General features: G+C 43.6%; 1 pseudogene; it reads left to right on the plus strand.

Moving 5' to 3' along the window:
• The first annotated feature begins 2,355 nt into the window (after positions 1 to 2,355).
• On the plus strand, positions 2,356 to 2,947 carry LOC147888314 (uncharacterized; annotated as a pseudogene).
• Positions 2,948 to 11,068: the final 8,121 nt, after the last annotated feature.

Raw genomic sequence — 11,068 nt, forward strand, 5'->3', positions numbered from 1 at the left:
TCTAGTTTCAGAAATTTTTTTGATGGATATGCCATATTTTGCAATGCTAATAGATGTCATTATGAAGTAAAGATTGATCTCCTTGAGCGTGAGCAGCTTAAACTTTCGCTAAGACATCCCCACAAAAATTACTCTTCACTTCACTCATATACAATATGCTTCATAAATGGAAACCGATTTTGAGAGAGAAGGCATCGATCAAAGCGTAGATTAAGACAATCGATTGAAGAAAGGAAATGGCAAGCTACCACCATATTATTTTATGGGGGAGAAGATGCAAGGCTATGAGAGATACAAGAGATTGAAGACCACTGTAGGAACTGTCGTCAATTCCCGACCAACTTCAGCAAGAACATGAACGATTTCCATAGAAAAAATAAGTCACACATAAAATATGCATGAGTAGAAATCTGATATTTGCTAGGAAACCAATGTGAAAGTCCAACGAATTGACACTCTCGGGAAAAGACAATTTCTCCTCCAAATCATCATGCGGAGCAACAGATTTGATGCAAGAGGCAATCGTTCGATGGTGCAGGTAGCTTGGCTGGCTTCCTCGAGCATAGAGCTCCGTATGAGAGGCAAAAAGGGCATTCTGATTGAGTTAATGATCCCTACCAAGTGCCATCATATACACACATAACCAACCATGCAATTGGCAAAACGCATATCCAACATATCCATGTATGAATGAGCAATTAAGTGTCACACTGCGGTAGAGCTCCAGAAAGACTCTAACTGAAGACGAGAAGAGCTCCAGAAACACTTGATTCGAAGACAAATGTTAAGAGTTCCTAAGGAACGCGGTAGGTATAGCAAATAATGCAAGACCTACTCTATTGTAAGATCTGAATCTCCCAATTGTTGTAGCAAGAATATGGCTTGAGAAGTAGAGCACCCATACGAAGCAGGGAAGCCTGCGTAGCACAGTACCGACATGGGGGGATTAAAAAGAGCCGTCCTAAGCAAAAGGGAAGGAGTGTTCAGGAGTTCACATGGGAGGCGACATGGGCTAGAAGTTCAGTCTCGTAGACGGGAAGAAGGCATCCACTCCCCATGACCAGCAAGCAGATGGTCCAATGGCTCAGCTCGTGCTCTAAGATCGACTCGTATATCTTGGCCAAGTGATGGCTGATCATGATAGTCCGGTAGTTACTAGGAACCATGGGGTCCCCGCTTTTGGGAAGCGGGAATCCCTTACACATGGCTCTATTAAACATGTGCACCAAGACTACGACCAAAGTGTCTCATGCGAGAGAGAAATGCTTAGCCATCAAACCGTCATGGTCCTAGGCCTCGCCATTATGCAATCTGTTAATAGCATCCACAATCATCCATTAGGTAAAGAAAGTGCTCTGATCAGGGCGGGGCACTGGTGGTGGGTGAGTGGAGGGCGGCACTGGTAGCTCATATAAAGATCTTGCATAAGCGTGCCATGCCTATGGTGCTGTAATCGGGATGGGGTTGCCTTTCCTGAAACATTCTCCAAGCCCTCTTGCAATCCTATCCCAAGAATAGTTGGTATATCTCGAACTCGAGCTTAGCCAAGTGGTTACGCTTCTTACATACGAGGCATTGAAAGAGCATACTTGCCTATCTATGTGTACGAGTACCAAGAGTGACCTCTCTCTGCAGGCCAGTGTGCGTCTCATGCACTCATCATCATACCAACCATTCTATGGATAGTGTTAGGCGGAGGGGTGAGGGAGGGTATCGTGCATGGAAAAGCCCATGTTGTTGAGGCATGCAATACATGTGCCAAACCACCTGTAAACTCATCCAAGGGGCTATTCGGGTCAATAATGCATAGGCCATCATAGACTGCACTGCTATATATCCCAAAGGTCTTTCATGTGAAATGATATCGAAGATGCTTGCGGGGGTGTCAAGGTGATGACTGCCTCGTATAACCACCAACAAGTGATGTATGCGTGGTCTGTCACCACTTGGTCTAAGATGGTGAAACCCCGTACATCAAGTATCAGGCTCTCTTTGTCTCACATGAGCAAATACAGGCCCGATTGCTCAAGGACACGGATGTCCAAAGCAAATGTATATGTTGAATTACAAACACTAATACGAGTGGAAATGGCAACAAGAACACTGTGCGCTGCAATTAAGAAGGAAATGCACCCGGGTACAAAAAGGATGCAAGAGAAGATGCAAGAGAAAATGCAAGATGAGATGCAATAGGCAATGCAAAAAGCACAAGAAGAGATGCAAAAGGGGATGCAAGCCCAATGGATGCAATGGAAGAGTGGCTTGGGTGCATGCATGAAGGAAAAGGATATGATTATCAGCGAGCTTAAAGTGGAACTAACTCCGTGTAAGGATTAAATTGGAGATATATACGAAATGGGAGAATGGGGCTGCTGCCCCCAAGTCCAAGAAGAGATCAAAGAGTGGAAGTTGCACGTAGAAAAGGAGATCAAAACCTTCACCGAGGTTGCTAAACAAACCAAAGCTGAAATAGAGGAGAATACAAAATGGTTAGATGTTCTAAAGAAACACAAGAGTGCACCGGAGAATAAAGTGGAAATGATGAATGCAACCCTCAAAGACGTGGCCAAGAGACGAGCTAGGACATTGCACGTGCAGGTCACAAGCTGGGTGGAAAAGGATAACCCATAAGAAGATGCAAAAGAACTCGGTGCACAAATAGGGGTAGTTGATGTTCCTATCGTGAATGCATGGAGAGTAGGGAAAGATGCTACAAAAACATGGGCCTTGATCTTGAAATTTGCAGACATGGACGCAAAGAGAGCTTTCCTTTATAAAAGGGCAGCCCTCAAAGGGGGAGAAAATCTATTTGGATGAGGACTTGACACCTACACAGGTAGCACACTATAAGGAACATATGCCATGAGTGTTGGAGGCGTGGAAGGAGGGAAAGTGGGCTGCATATAAGGATGGGAAAGTGGTCATCATAGAGCACCGATCATCATGATGGTGCACATGAAGATGACCGTATGGACACAGAACACACTTGCACTATGACAATCTAATCATGCCCACTTAAAAACACTTGAGCAAGCACTCTGTGAGCCCATGGAAATCCCTGGGCCACATCGTCACTTTGGTCTTCCCCTTCCTTCAACTCCTTGTCGTTTTCCTTTCCCTACACAACCTGAGCATCCTATCACCACTCTTGTCCCCTTTTCCTATTCAAGACCTATCCTTTCTCTAGCTTCTTTGACCCCTCTTTCTCCACTTGTCCCCTTACCCTCTTCGCTCCTTCTACCTTTTTAATAGGACATCGCCTCCCTCTAGCTTCTTTGGAACCTCTTGCTCCCCTTGTCCCCTTACCCTCTTTCCCCATTCCTCCATCTTCAACAAAACTTCTCCTTCCTTGGTCTTCTTTCACGCATCCTACTCCCCTTGTCCCCTAGTCCTCTTGACCTATTCCCCCTTGTTTATTATCACCTCTCCTTCCTCCACACATCAATGGTGACACTGGACTAAGATGGTAGTTACGTTGGATGATGAGGATACCCTAATGTTCTTTGATACCTCTTTTTCATCTCAAATATGAGCTCTCTTCTCCTTTTTGACTTGTCTATGTTTCCCCTCATGTTTCTCATGTCATGGTTTCTTTCTTAATGTGATACTTCTATGACCACATCTCCCTTGTATCTCTTTCTAAAATTCTTCTATGGTGGTGTTCACTTGTCATGATGTGTGATTCACTAGGATAGTGAATTTCTAGTGTTGGGCACATCTATAAAGTGCCACAATGGGTCTTTTGATTAATCTCATGGATTTTATTGTAGTGGGTGAGTTTGTAATGAATAGTGGTGGGTGTGTGAATCCCCTAGTCATCCTCCTCTTCTCTATTAGATTGGTAGCAACGTGTATGCATACACATACCAAAGGATCATTTTTGTAGTCAATGGCCTGTGATTTCTCCACTTTGTGTTGTTCACTTAATCCACATTTAATCATCATTTATTGATCTTGGGAGTTGATATTAAGAGTCCATGCTGGCAAAGTTTCATCACATGAGCTGATCTTGGGATTCCATACCAACCAATGTGCACCATATGAATATAAATGTATGTTCCTTGAATCAATCAATGGATATGATGTCATATCTTGGATCTCAAATATCATATTTCTCAAAGTACGAGCCATGTAACAAATGTAAGTGAAGCTAGTCACTTGTGCACTACTCTTGTAAGAGTCTAGAGTGTGTTATGGATTGGAGTCTAACTTGTCTAACACGGATAGTGGAAGTAAAAGGGCATAGTAGCTCATGACTCCATTGTAACTTCTTGAAATACACTTCCTTGTTAGTTCTTGTACTCCGCTCTCACTGGGTAAACTACTTTGAGTAGTAGAGTCCCCATATACATTGTGGAGTGTTCTACAATTGTCTTCTATTGTGATTGTTTTATGATTTTGTTAATGCACTTGTTTGGTATCTCCCATTGGGGTTACGAGAACTATATGCTTCAATTCACTAGATGTACAAGCTCATCAGATGGAAATTTTTCCATGTATGTGCTTATGCTTGTGCTTGTGCTCCCTGTATGGATATGGGGATACCATGATAGAATAGGGGATAGTGGATATGGGGATAGAATAGGGGATATGGGGAGTTAGGGGCTGAATAGAGAAGGGGGATGGGAATCAGGGGCTGAATATAGAAGGGGGTGGGAGTTAGGGGCTGAATAGAGAAGGGGGTGGGAGTTAGGGTCTGAATAGAGAAGGGGGATGGGAATTAGGGGCTGAATAGAGAAGGGGGATGGGAATTAGGGGCTGAGATAATTAGGGGGATGGCATGTAGGTGCTGCTATATAGAAGGGGGGGGGGAGTTAGGGGCTGAATAGAGAAGGGGGATGGGAATTAAAGGCTGAGATAATTAGGGGGATGGCATTTAGGTGCCACTATATAGAAGGAAGTGGGGGAATTAGGGGCTGAGATAATTAGGGGGATGGCATTTAGGGGATAAATATATAAGGGGGTGGGAGTTAAGAGCTGAATAGAGAAGGGGGTGGGAATTAGGGGCTGAGATAATTAGGGGGATAGAATTTAGGGGTTGAATATAGAAGGGGGTGGGAGTTAGGGGCTGAATAGAGAAGGGGGTGGGTGTTACGGGCTGGATAGAGAAGGGGGTGGGAGCTACGGGCTGAACAGAGAAGGGGGATGGCATTTAGGGGCTAAATAGAGAAGGGGGGGATGGGAATTAGGGACTGAGATAATTAGGAGTTGGGTGTTACGGGCTAAATAGAGAAGGGGATGGAGGCTTTAGAGGCTTAGGATAGAGGCTATAGAGGCTTAGGATAGAGGCTATAGAGGCTTGCTACTTGGGTTTAGAGGCTTAGGATAGAGGCTATAGAGGCTTGAGAGACTTGCCACTTAGGATAGAGGCTTTAAAGGCTTAGAATTTAGGATAGAGGCTTAAGAATGAGGATAAAGGCTTTAAAGGCTTAAGACTCAAGCGTCTATAAAGTAGGAGCCCAGAGGATTTAGATGATAGATCATAGAAGCTTCATAGGCTTTTGAGGCTTTAGGAGGATCTAAAGTTAGAGGAAGTAAAGGGTACAAAGCCGAGGCTTGAGAGGCTTTAGAGGATATCCGATATAGAGGGTCCGGACTTCAAAGGCTTAAGATAGAGGGCTAAGAGGCTATGAGTCTTTTAAGGATTTGAGGAAGGAGATCAAGGCCGTACATGATAGAGGCTTTAGAAGCCTGTAGACTCTTGGAGGCTTAGGACAGAAGGCTTTCAAGAGCCAAGTATATAGAGGCTTTAGAGGCTTAGGACATAAGGATTTCAAGAGCCAAGGATTTAGAGGCTTATGATAGAGGCTTCCGAGGCTATAGAAGTTTGTCGCTTCCGACACTTAGAATTTCAGATAGAGGCTTAGGAATGACGATGGAGGCTTTAAAGGCTTAAGACTCAAGAGGCTATAAAGTAAGAGACCGGAGAATTTAGATGATAGATCATAGAAGGGGGGATGGGATTTAGGGGCTAAATAGAGAAGGGGGATGGGAATTAGGGGCTGAATAGAGAAGGGGGATGTCATTTAGGGGTTGAATAGAGAAGGGGGTGGGTGTTACAGGCTAGATAGAGAAGGGGTGATGGGAATTAGGGACTGAGATAATTAGGAGTTGAGTGTTACGGGCTAAATAGAGAAGGGGAGTGGGAATTAGGGGCTGAATAGAGAAGGAGGTGGTACATGCTGGATAGAGAAGGGGGATGGGAATTAGGGGTGAATAGAGAAGGGGGTGGGTGTTACGGGTTGGATAGAGAATGGGGGATGAGACTTACGAACTAAATAGAGAAGGGTGTGGGTGTTATGGGCTGGATGAGAAGGGGGATTGGAATTAGGGGCTAAATAGAGAAGGGGGGATGGGAATTAGGGGCTACAATGAAGTGATAGGATTAGGGGACGATAGGATAAATTAAAAAATAAAAAACTACCTAAATGCCACCTCAACCGTAACCAGGATGGCATCATTCGCTCAGCGAATGGCATGAGCTTGAAATGAATCATAAATCAAATGAAATAGCATGAGTTTTAGAAAAAACAGTAAAATACTTGGAAAATACGGTTAGGGTGGCAGGAAGCCCTGCAAAAGCCAAACACAAGCATTGTGTGAGAAAAGCAAGACAAAGGAGGACAATGAGGAGCAAGGACAACAAGGAACAAAGAACCGATCCAAAAAACAGAAAGAAAGAGCAAGACATGCAAGGCAAGAAGAGGTACTCTCCTTCCCTCAAGATTCTTGCAGCATCTCCCCAAGAAAATCTCGTTTTTGCCTTGCATACATGGAAAAACAGCATGAAAGTTACACACATTGCTTAGCAATAGGAAGGAAAACAACATGGAAGCTCACCTGGGAGAGAAGAGAGGGAAGGGTGAGCTCCACAAGCTCCGAAATGCCCTCACAGAATGGAGCAGCTTCAACCTCCAAACTCAAAATACAGGATGCTAGAGAAGGAACCCACAAACAGGGAGGGTGTAGATGGATAGGCGAGTGCGGGGGGATGTTCCTGGGGGCTGGGGTGAGGGGTGACAGTGAGGAATGGAGGGTAGGGAAGGCCAAAGAGCCAGGCGACGAAGCGAAATAGCTACGTGACGCACACTTGGGTTTGAATTTCCACACAGAGGAGCGTCGGTATAACCACCGCAATAAGTGTCCCAAATGCACAGACATTTCGTCCGGTATAAGCGCGAGTAACCGTGGCTTCCATGGCTTATACCGACACTTATACCGTGGCTTATACCGGTGAAAATACATGGGTGCCAAACTTGGCAGGGGTATCAAACTTGGCAAGGGTCTTAAGGGAAGGGGTTTCCATTATTTTACCAAGTATGAAGGGCATCGGAGCCCGTATGTCTGGTCAGGAAGGCCAAATGCCCAAAACTCCATGTGCATGGTATGCACGTGAAGGAAAAATATGTGTCGACATACGACATTGGTATGTGAACTTGTCCTATGGGTACAAAACTTGGCAGGGGTCTTGATGAAGCGGTTTCCATGATATTTCCAAGTATGAAGTGCATCAGGCCATGTATGTCTGGTTCAGAAGGCCAAATGTCCCAAATTTCATGTGCATGGTATGCACATGAAGGAAAAATATGCATCGGCCTACGACATTGGTATGTGAACTTGTTCGATGGGTACCAAACTTGGCAGGGGTCTTAAGGGAAGGGGTTTCTGTTCTATTTCCAAGTATGAAGTGCATCGGCCCCATATGTTCGGTTGGGAAGGCCAAATGTCCCAAATTCCATGTGCATGGTATGCACGTGAAGGAAAAATACGTGTCGGGGTATGTGAACTTGTATAATGGGTACCAAACTTGGTAGGGGTCCTAAGGGAAGGGGTTTCCATGATCTTTCCAAGTATCAAGTGCATCGGACCCCGTATGTCTGGTCGAGAAGGCCAAATGCCCAAAACTCCATGTGCATGGTATGCACGTGAAGGAAAAATACGTGTCGACATACGACATTGGTATGTGAACTTCTCCGATGGGTACCAGAATTGGTAGGGGTCTTAAGGAAAGTAATTTCCATGATATTTCCAAGTACGAAGTGCATCGGACCCCATATGTCCAGTCGAGAAGGCTTAATGTGCCAAATTTCATGTGCATGGTACGCACATGAAGGAAAAAAATGTGTCAGCCTACGACATTGGTATGTGAACTTGTTAGATGGGTACCAAACTTGGCGGAGGTCTTAAGGGAAGGGGTTTCAATGCTATTTCCAAGTATGAAGTGCATTGGACCCCGTATGTTCGGTCGAGAAGGCCAAATGTCCCAAATTCCATGTGCATGGTATGCACGTGAAGGAAAAATACGCATCGGCCTACTACATTGGTATGTGAACTTTTACGATGGGTACCAAACTTGATGGGGGTGTTAAGGGAAGGGTTTTTCATGATCTTGCCAAGTATGAAGTGCATCCGAACCCCTATGTCTGTTCGGGAAGTCCAAATGCCCCAAATTTCATGTGCATGCTACATAAGTGAAGGAAAATTACGGGTCAGCCTACGGCATTGGTATGTGCACTTGTTCGATAGGCACCAAACTTGTCAAGGATCTTAAAGAAAGGGGTTTCCATGATCATTTTTTTAGTATGAAGTGCATCAGACCCCATATGTCTGGTCGAGAAGGCTAAATGTCCCAAATTTCCTATGCATGGTACGCACCTAAAGGAAAAATACGTGTTGGCCTACGATATTGGTATGTGAACTTGTTCGATGGGTACCAAACTTGGTAGGGGTCTTAATAGAAGGGGTTTTCATTCTCTTCCCAAGTATTAAGTGCATCAGACCCCGTATGTCCGGTCGGGAAGACCAAATGTCCCAAATTCCATGTGCATGGTACGCACATGAAGTAAAAATACACATTGGCCTACCACATTGGTATGTGAACTTTTTTGATGGGTACCAAACTTGACGGGGGTGTTAAGGGAAGGGTTTTACATTCTCTTTCCAAGTATGAAGTGCATTTGACCCCCTATGTCCATTCGGGAAGTCCAAATATCCCAAATTCCATGTGCATGGTATGCACGTGAAGGAAAAATACACATCGGCCTACTACATTGGTATGTGAACTTTTTTGATGGGTACCAAACTTGACGGGGGTGTTAAGGGAAGGGTTTTACATGGTCTTGCCAAGAATGAAGTGCATCCGACCCCCTATGTCCATTCGGGAAGTCCAAATGCCCCAAATTCCACGTGCATGGTATGTAAGTGAAGGAAAAATAAGGGTCCGGCCTACGGCATTTGGTATGTGCACTTGTCTGATAGGTACCAAACTTGTTAAGGATCTTAAGGGAAGAGGTTTTAAGGCACGGGTCTTAAAGGAAGTGGTTTCCATCATCTTGTCAAGTATGAAGTCCATTGGACCTTGTTTGTCCGGTCGTGAAGGCCAAATGTCCCAAATTCCATGTGCATGGTATGCACGTGAAGTAAAAATATGTGTCGGCCTACGACATTTGGTATGTGAACTTTTACAATGGGTACCGAACTTGCCAGGTGGTCTTAAGGGAAGTGTTTTCCATGATATTTCGAAGTATGAAGTGCATCGGTCCCTGTATGTCCGGTTGGGAAGGCCAAATGTCCCAAATTTCATTTGCATGGCATGCACGAAGGAAAAATAGCGTTGGCCTATGACATTGGTATGTGAACGTGTCCGATGGGTACCAAACTTGATAGGGGTCTTTAAGGAACTAGTTTCCATCATCTTGCCAAGTATGAAGTCCATTGGACCTCATATGCCTGGTTGCAAAGGCCAAGTGTCCCAAATTCCATGTGCATGGTATGCACGTAAAGGAAAAATATGCGTCCGGCCTACGACATTGGTATGTGAACTTTTCCAATGAGTACCAAAATTGACAGGGGGTCTTAAGGGAAGGGTTTTCCGTTATCTTGCCAAGTATGAAGTCATCCAACCCACTATGTCTAGTTGGTAAGTCCAAATGCCCCAAATCCCATGTGCATGGTACGTAAGTGAAGGAAAAATACGGGTCGACCTATGACACTGGTATGTTCACTTGTCTGATAGGTATTAAACTTGGCATGGGTCTTAAGGAAAGTGTTGTAGATGATAAACCTAGACTTACTAGGTTGGCACTTTTACACGAATGTACTTTTTTCCTGTGGTTTGATATGATTCTTTGAGATCTATAGTAAATTGTATTTATTGCATACATCTTAATCACTATTGCATATAAAGTGGGTAACATTGCGCACAAACGAGAACTAAATGGAATTTTTTTTCTAAAAGAAAAAAGTTGAGCCTTTTTAAGTCAATTTGAAAAATAGTATTGCACGGTATCATCATGAAAAAAAAAGAACTAAAAAAAGAGGCCTAAATTTTAGAGGATTTCTCATAGCAATTTTGAAAATGATTGATATTGGTGTGATTCTAAAAAGTGAGGCAATTTTTTTTTACAATGATTTTTTTAAAAAGCGAACATTTTTTACATAGCTACAAGACCATGCATTCTCTCTATACAAGGGCATCTTCATTAGTATTAACACCTATAGCTTCGTCATGATCAAGGTCATTGTTATGATTCGATGATGATTCTGAAGTGGATGACCCATCCTCCTAGGCACTGTCAACAACAACATTCTCTTCATCCCTGTAAAGACCTAATGCTCCTTTCATTTGCAATCGTGTCATTATAGAGGAAGATCCAACAAGATGTGTGGCAAAAAGACCCTATAATTTAAATTAAATGTTGTAAAACAATTTACATTTAATTTTGCAACATAATGTAGAGAGATATACATGGATCTCAAATAATTGAAGTCCTCTCCAACTTTTTTGACACGTCACTTAGGCACATGGAGGCACTTTTATTTTGCAACATAATGTAGAGAGATATACATGGATATGAAATCACTAAAATCTTTTCCACCTTTTTTGACACGTCTCTCACTCACATAAAGGGACTTTCCTTTTGCAACATAATGTAAAGAGATATACATGGATCTAAAATCATTAAAATCTTGTCCAACTTTTTTGACACGTGTCAGTCACATGGAGGCACTCAAGATCTCCATTACATATTTATGTCTCTCTTGGGAAGTTGCAATTGCACTCAATAGG

Source organism: Dipteris shenzhenensis, chromosome 22, assembly GCF_047967505.1.
Source record: "Dipteris shenzhenensis isolate YYH24624 ecotype China chromosome 22, Dip_SZ_1.0, whole genome shotgun sequence".
NCBI lineage: Eukaryota > Viridiplantae > Streptophyta > Polypodiopsida > Gleicheniales > Dipteridaceae > Dipteris > Dipteris shenzhenensis.